Source organism: Grammomys surdaster, unplaced genomic scaffold (genome assembly GCF_004785775.1).
Source record: "Grammomys surdaster isolate TR1022 unplaced genomic scaffold, NIH_TR_1.0 125630, whole genome shotgun sequence".
Classification (NCBI taxonomy): domain Eukaryota; kingdom Metazoa; phylum Chordata; class Mammalia; order Rodentia; family Muridae; genus Grammomys; species Grammomys surdaster.
The window spans coordinates 1,222,499-1,231,436 of record NW_021620469.1 but is presented as its reverse complement, the minus strand read 5'-3'; the positions used below and the strand labels follow the sequence as shown (position 1 = coordinate 1,231,436).

The window sequence follows — 8,938 nt, the reverse complement described above, 5'->3', positions numbered from 1 at the left end:
CCTCTGTGATCTTAGCATAGAAATAGAAGTTGTGGATAACAAACTACCCAGAGGTGCTATCTCAAAAGAGAACTGAGCAGGAAAAAAGAGAGTGAGCTAAGAAACAAGGAGAGTGAGTTGCATGGCCTGGACCCTCATCTAAGTTTATCCTACATACAGTCAGTCCACTGAGCTCCACAGGAGGATCATGGTGATTCTTTTTTCCATCAAACATGAGAATTTTCTACCCATTGCTTTCATGGATCTTTCCTGCCCCTTCTGTAATTACCTTCCAGACCTCACTGTAGATCTGCATACACTGTCCCATTAAATGTTCATCCCCATTTGTTTCTCTTACTTCTACTCACAAAGTCCTAAGGCAGTTGCAAATCAGTAAAATCCTCACACCAGCAAACAAACTTTCTTCCTCACATCATGTCTAAGCACATGCACAGACTCCCCAGCCCTTGGTCAGAACAGCAGTAGATTCTGGGAGCAGGAGGGGAGATCACACTGTATCTGCTTCACAGTGTGAACTAGATCCCAGGAAGCCCTGAGATATGGGGCTGTGAGGCACGTATTAGGCAGAAGGCTAGTTCAAGACCCTGTCCCAGTGACTCAAAAGATGTTTAACTACAAGAAAAATGTGATAGCACTATCAAGATATAAGAAATCAGAAGTGGAAATTGTGACAGCACAGGACCAGGTGCATTCACATGATAATCAGGCTGTAGAAGTAACATTGTAATCTAGCATCTTTAATTTTCTTCGTGTATAGCACTATGGATTTTTATCACACAGATATTTAATAGTTACTCCACCATTCCTGAATGTGTTCATCATTTGCAAATTGACAGGAAGAGGATACAAGTAAATTAACAGAGTAATAAGATAATAATAATCCCTGTAGTATCCCCTGAGTGGGCAATGCAAATGGGAATGTGTTTGAATATTCCAGCTTTGGTGTGACAGATGCAAAGTTGGCATGAGGACTACATGCAGCTTACAACAGAAGTCTCCTTGTGTCTGTACGAAATGACAAGATTGCTGGAAACAGTAGTCTCCATCTCAGGTTGACACTGGCATTCTAAGAGAAATGCACTTGCGTTTTATATTCAAAAGCCATGCTCTCTACTATTAAAAGTGGTCAGAGACCATAGCAAGCCACAGCTAGAAATGACCAGCCAGAAACACTTGCCCTGCAACCCACGAGATGCCATAGTGGGAGATGGCTCTACAATCCCTTATCCTGTCTCCACAAGGCTGGGCTGAACCCAGACCATCAGGCTATCCATGCAGTACCCAGTAGAAATGAGACTCTAATGCTTAACACCATCCAAAGGCTTTATAGAATTAGAAATGCTCAATTAACAAGATGCCCATAAAATTAGAGTTGTAACCCAATATTTAACCTTACAATATAAATCATTACCCAGGAACATCCTGGACACAAGCATGGTTCTCCAAGACTCCTACCTCTCCTTCTTCCTCCTAGCTCCTATTCTTTCTCTCCTCATCCTTAGCCTTCTGACCCTTCACTCCACCTACCTTTCATACAGCCCAATCGCTGAGCTTTATACAAATGTAGTGGGATGATATCCCACTAGAGTTGCACAGGCCTCTCTACTTGTTTCCAAGAAATATGTGGTGCTGCATTCTGACTGCCACCTCTGCTCGGGCAAGCTCAGGAAAGCTATGCTGCATTTTTCCCTATGCTGCCATCTGGTGATAAGCTTTTGAGAAGCACTGATACACTGTTCAGGTGATGGGAGAACACAACCTAGGATTGGGGCCTCAGACCTGATGAGAAACAAGGCAGGCTGAAGTCAAAGAGTCAGGGGTTCCCAAGCTCCTGGAAATCCAGTCATACTGAAAACATCAGGGAGTCCAGAATGAAAGGAGGACCCTGAAATGGGGGCTAAGGGGCTTTCTCCAGCTTAGCTCATAGCAAATGTTCGAAAGTGTGAAGGGGCCTTCTGTGGGAGACTTAGGTGGCAGCTCTGTACAATGAATGCTTACCCCCACTGTGGTCCTTGTCAGTGATGCTGCCCCAGGGCTGGTGGTTCTGAGTTCTAAAGGAAAGCAGGCTGAACAAGCTTGAGTAAAAAGCCAATAAGCATCAATCGTTTATGGCCTCTGCATTAACTACTGCCTCCAGGTTCCTGCTTCTAGTTGCCCCATAGGCAACATGCTAATAAGTGTGATTGTGCATGAAATATAGGAGGCCAGGTTGAGTTATTTTCATTATCTGCTCAGATGTGACTACCTCTTAAATAATGACTGACCCTATTGCTGCTGCTTAGAATAGTATTCTATAAGAGAAACACTTAAGCCTCTAGTTGCTAAAATAGTCATAATGTATCCATAGGTGTTTTGGTTTTGACCTTTAATTTTTTGAGATTATTGTTTAATTATAATATGTCTCCCATCTTTTTTTCTGATTCCAATTCCTCCTATACACCCCTCCCTGCTCTCTTTCAAATTCATGACCTTAAAAAAACCTAATTATTATTATATTTGTATATATATTTGTACACACACATGTATTTTAAAATATAACCTAATGAATCCATACAATGTTGCTTGTATGCATGCTTTCAGAATGGACCATTTGGCATTGGACACACAATTGGTATGTTCTTTCCTTGGGAGGGCCACCTGTCCTACTCTCAGCTTTTGTTAGTTGCCTATAGTCCTTTGTGTATGATTTAGGCTTCCTGGGTTTTTACATGTGCAGGTTAGCAAGTCCACTGGTGTCAGCCTTGTTTATTTTGCACTTGGGTGGTCATGTTGGTGAGACTTTATGCATAGCTTCTACTGTTATTAGGAACCCAATCTCTCATCAAACTCCCTGGTCCTCTGTCTCTTATAAACTTTCTGGCTCCTCTTCTGCAGTGTCCCCTGAACCATAGATACAGGAGTGTTTCATAGATGTATCCACTTGAACTGGCCTCCACAACTCTCAATATTGATTGGTTGTGGTTTCCTGTTAGGGTCTCTGTTACAGAGCAAAGTTCCTTTGGTGAGAGACAAAGATTATACTTCGTCTAGAATCATCTCTGGAGAAGGAAGTCTGGGTCCCAAAGGCTCTTATACCTATAAGGTATGTTGAAGCAATGGTGATTGGATGTAATGCTGAATCTTGGGAGCAAACTCCTAGCACAAAGTGGCTATCATATTTGCAGCCATCTTGGGCCATATATTTGCAGGTTGATACTTTTCTACTCTGACAAGAGACTTGTTTTTCTAGCATGATATTTTTGTAAGCAACCCACAACAGCTGAGGACACTCTGATAAACATCTTGTCTTTCTCAGATGTATCCTGGACTTGTTGTTTAGTGATCTTAGCAGCAAGGCATTTGTGGTTAAATGTCTCCAGCCACAGTGCTCTGCTTGTGCTTATATACCCATAACTGCCTTTCAATAAATGAGACTTGATCAGACACTCTGTCTTGTCTCCATTCTTCATGTCTCTTGTCCCTCAATCTGCACTGATTTTGTTTTAGCAGATATTTGGTATCACACAGATATTTAATAGTTACTCCACCATTCCTGAATGTGTTCATCATTTGCAAATTGACAGGAAGAGGATACAAGTAAATTAACAGAGTAATAAGATAATAATAATCCCTGTAGTATCCCCTGAGTGGGCAATGCAAATGGGAATGTGTTTGAATGTTCCAGCTTTGGTGTGACAGATGCAAAGTTGGCATGAGGACTACATGCAGCTTACATCAGAAGTCTCCTTGTGTCTATACTAAATGACAAGATTGCTGGAAACAGTAGTCTCCATCTCAGGTTGACACTGGCATTCTAAGAGAAATGCACTTGAGTTTTACATTCAAAAGCCGACATCACCCAGGTAGCTGCATATACAGAACTTCAAGATGAACCACAGCTGATTACTCAGCAGAGACAGAGAAGTGAGCAGTAAAGAGCTTTGCCTGCATCACTGGCAGTCTTCCCTGGGGATCAAATTGCCTTGACAGTGGGAACCACTACAAATGCCTAGACTCAGCGCCAATAGCACACCTTTCTTTCTTCTCTTTGCATCTATTTTTGTGCCACTAACTACTTTGGTGATAAAATATTTGAGACCTTTGAGATGTAAAGATGATAAGGACATTATTGTCTTTATAGCATGGGATCATGTGCATGTGTCTATAAAGTACTTCCTATAAAACTCCAATTCAGTCATTTTCTTACCTCCTGACACTGTCATCAACATCCCCAAAGCATTCTATCCTAAATCTCTACTCTTCATCTCCTCTCCCCAAATGTTCAAAGCTCTAGGTATGTTATTAGATGATCAGCTTAAATCTAAAAACAAAAGTCGTTGTGCAAACAACAACAACATCAACAACTACAAAAATCAAACCAACCAACAAACCAACAAACCAACCAACCAACCAACTGACAACAGTGTGTTTCCTGTACATTCACCACACAGATGTGGCAAGAACTCAGATCTTAATTATCACACAGGAAATTAGAGGTCTCTGGTTCTGGGCCTCTTTCCTCACCTGATGGTTTAAAAGTTGTGAGAAGTGACTAAGTGACCAATTGAGACCTGGTCAGACCCTGAAGAGGATGTTCCTGCTCCTGGTCTTCCTGGTGGCTATCCTACCAGTCAACATTGAAGGAGGTAAGCAACCATCCATATCCCTAGAGGTGTGACATGTGGCTTCCAGTGCTGATACTTGCATGCATGGTGCCCAGTCAGGTTGTATCTAAGAAGTACTCCTGACTTCATTCATCTAAGAAGGTAGCTGAGCTCCAGCTGTAGCACAGGATTAATAGAGCACCAAAGACACAATGAACTACTTGCAGTAGCACATGGTGAGTGAGACCTCCATCATCTAAAAGTGACAAATTATAAAAACATCACAGGACTCTACTGGAAAGCTGCAGTTGAAACTGAGGGCTGGAAGTTTTATTTGCACAAACATAAGAGCAAGCAGCTTTATTCAAGGGTTGCCACCTGGATCAAGACTAGAAGAATTCTTCTACTCAGGTTTCCAAGTGTCACCTTAGTCTCGTCTCTGTTCTTCCGAACCACACAGGTCTACCATAACACCTAAAATTTAACAGAGCCAGAAAAGTGTGGCTTCATCCTTCATCCACAGCTTGATGAAAACAGGCAGACAGTGAATCCTCCAACCCATTTCCCCTCCTCTCTATGATCCTACTAGTCCTGTGTCCTCCCTTCTTCATCCTGAAGGCTATTTCAGTGTCTTAGGAAGACAAATCTATGCTGAAGTTCAGACTTCATTAGGAGGCCTCTTCCCAGCTACTTGTTTAGCACATTTGAGAGCTTTTCAATGTTTATTCAGCAATCTCATCTCTAAGTGATGTACTTACTGTGTCTCATGAATCAGAATAGAGGAAAAGCAGCCAGAGTTTTCTACCTCAATAGTGCATCAGGCTTAGTGTAGGTAGAGCCCAATGCTTAACATCATAGGACTCTACTGGAAAGCTGCAGTTGAAACTGTGGGCTGGAAGTTTTATTTGCACAAACATAAGAGCAAGCAGCTTTATTCAAGGGTTGCCACCTGGATGACACCAGGTGAATCATGAGACACAGGTACATCTGTAGTTGTTTGGAGTGTGTTGATCTGCTAGACAATGTGTGCTGAATTCTTCCTTAATGTGTACATGAGATTTAACTTGATTCAAGGCAAAGTCTTGGTGCCATCATGACAACAAGAAGAAATTGACAACTAGGGGAACGTGACATCATGCAACAGGCTCTTTGTGATCCCTCACAGCATCCAGGTACCCTTTCTTCTTGGGTGACAGCCCCTAAAAATGATCTTTTCTCCATCTATGTCAGATCCACAGACTCTCCAAGAATGAAGTTTATTTTATTCTGGCCTCCAGGATTGTTGCACAGTTTCCATGAGCACAAAGATTCAGTATAAGCTTTCTATTTCAGGAGAAATCATATGGGGTACAGAGTCCAAATTCCACTCACGGCCCTACATAGCATAAATAAATTTTTATAATAGGAAATCACACATCAGGATGTGGCAGTTTCCTCATGGGAGAAGACATTGTAGTGACAGCAATTCACTGTAATGCAAGATAAGGAGAAGCAACTGAGTCTTTGATGCCTGGGTCTGACCAAATAACAACAGATCCTGGCTGTCCCTAAATATGTAGAGCCAAAGGTGAAGATCAACCTGACTTTATCCTATTTGACCTAAAGTGATTGTGAAACTCAGAACCAGATAGTGTCAGTGAAGGATCTGGTTAGCTGGCAGTTACTGAAAACCTAAGAAACAACTCGTCCATATATTTCTTGCTATTTGACTCAGCCTTAGGCTAAGCCTCAACTTGCCTTTCAAGGACAGCTTCAGTACTCCTGTGTTGTACTTAATCCGTATTCTTTTCACAGTTATATAAATGTAACCTTAGGTGCTCACAATATCAAGGAACAGAAAAACACCCAGGATATTCCTGTTTATAAAGCCAAACCTCATGAAGAGTTTAATAATGAAACACTGGTTAATGACATCATGCTCCTTAAGATACCATTTTACTGATACCTGGTTTACTCCCATAGATCACTACTTTATCTGTCCTGTTTTCTCTTCTAGGTGGCTAATCTATTGGTCCCAGATCAATAGAATGGCTCATGAGTGTGGGGTGGTTGTCTTTGAAAATGGGGAAGATTCAGACAGCCTCATCCCTGGTTTCAGCTTGCCAAGAGTACCAGATCTGAACTCTTATTCTTCATCTTTCTGACCAACTGGAACGCAAAGCTCAACTCAATAGTGCTGTGAAGACTATTGCTCTTCCAAAGAGCCATGATTGGGTGAAGCCTGGGCAGGTGTGCACAGTGGCAGGTTGGGGAAACTTGCCCAATTGTGCTTTGCCTACATCACTTCAAGAAGTGAATCTAGAAGTTCAAAATAGCCGGAAGTGCTATGCCAAGTCCAAAAACTACAACATCATCCAGCTCTGTGTGGGAAATCACAATGACAGGGAGGCTACTTCTAATGGAAGGACATAACCATCTTCAAATGTTTGCCCAGGGCCAGAGTCATACTGCAGACACACAGCCAGGCTCTACAACCATGGCAAGTCTAGAGAATATGGAGAGAACAATATATGGGGATCTGGCATGTTCCCTCAGCCAATCTTTTGTCCTTTCACCATGGGAATATAGGAGAGCTAAGTCTAGTTAACCTGAAAGAAGGACACAGCCAGACAAAGACACAGTAGTTACTGATTTACAGACTCTGTCTACTCGGTCCCATTCAGAATTGAGGTTAATGGGCTCAAGTAGTGTTTCCCATCTGAAAACTCAGGACTAAGTGGGAACAGAGAAGAACAGGGAGAAAATGTTTCTGGAAAGATGTGATAAGAGACTATGTACTAAGACTTCTCCTTTTTCTCTCTACAGGGAGACTCTGGGGGACCCTTGGTCTGTAATGGAGTAGCCCAGGGCATTGTTAGTTATCACTTCTGTCCTTGGACACCTCCTCGGGTATTCACCAGAATTTCCAGCTTTATACCATGGATTCAGAACACAATCAAACTCCTGGAACAACCCTAGACCACAAAAGTTGTGTCTGGGCCAGTGTGAAGTATCCTCGGGTATGGCTATCTGAGTCTTAATAAAGAAATCTGTCTGCAGGAAAGGCTTGGCATTTCTCTCTTCCTTGAGTACAGTGTTTAAAACATTTTTGTACAATACCTTCTTCTTTACTCTCTCTTTGTTTCTCTTTTTAAATACTTTCATAAAATTTGGAAATCAAACCAGTTCACTGACCCCATCATAACAGCACATACAAAGGCCAGTACTCTCAGTTCTGGAAAGTCCCCCCTTTGTCTGAGAAGGGTGCCTTTTCTCTCTCTGTATCTCTGTCTCTCTCTTTCTCTCTTTCTCTGTTTCTTTCTTTTCTCTCTTTCTTTCTTTCTTTCTTTCTTTCTTTCTTTCTCTCTCTCTCTCTCTCTCTTTCTTTCTTTCTTTCTTTCTTTCTTTCTTTCTTTCTTTCTTTCTTTCTTTCCTTCTTTCTTTGTTTCTTTCTCCTGTTCCCTGTTTCTTTCTTTTTTCTCTCTCTCTTTCTAGTTCTTCTTTACATTTATCAGGCTAGCAAGGGTGAAAAAGATCAAAAGTCTTTACCTCCCACTCTCCCTGTGCCTCTAGGGAATGTCTATTTTCCTGGCAAGTCCACTGTTCTCCGAGACTTCCCCCAAGTCCGAAGTCCAGCTCCAGCAAGGCTTCTCTACCAAGCTGTCATTTCATCTTAGAACTGTACTGACCTTGCTTCACCTTGCCTAAAGGGGCTCAGGAGATGATACAGGGCAGCCCCCATATGCTGATCAGAACCTTTAGAATGGGACCAAATTGTTGAATGCCGAGACCTTTATGTAGACTCACTTACTCTGTAGCAGGGCCAGGTTAGTGCCTCTAATACAATATATCTTAGCTCAGAGTGAGCTTAGAGTCAGGAGCTATCCACTGAATAATTACTGTCTTAGTCATCTTATGCACCTAGTCATGGAGGGAGTCTGATACCTTTTTTTAAGAAAATATTTTTTTCACATATATCACATACAAACTGAATATTCTTAACTATTCTCCCCTCTCTAACATCCCTTGACTACCCTAGGCTGTCTTCACTAATGTCTCTCTCATGTACATATCTGTGGACTTAATTTTGTCACCCACTAAGATTTACAATTACCATCTGTTTAAATTAGAGCCTGGTTGCCTCAGCAGTGGATGCTCAACTAAAGCAAGTGATTTCCTCCTCCTATTCGAGAATCTATCAGTAGGCAATATTTCAACAGATCAAGAGTGTCACCTTGCAAGCCCTTCCCCCTTCCTTGACTGGTTGTTGATTGTGCTAGTCTTACATGGGCACAGTGCTGGGAACTACAGTTAGTGTGAGCTGGTGATTGTCATAACTGTATCCAGTCTAGATAATGGAGTTTGCATCCCTTCCC

At 41.9% G+C, this 8,938-nt stretch overlaps 1 pseudogene; it reads left to right on the top strand.

Moving 5' to 3' along the window:
* The first annotated feature begins 4,570 nt into the window (after positions 1–4,570).
* LOC114638739 lies at positions 4,571–7,541 on the top strand (annotated as a pseudogene).
* The last annotated feature ends 1,397 nt before the right edge of the window (positions 7,542–8,938 follow it).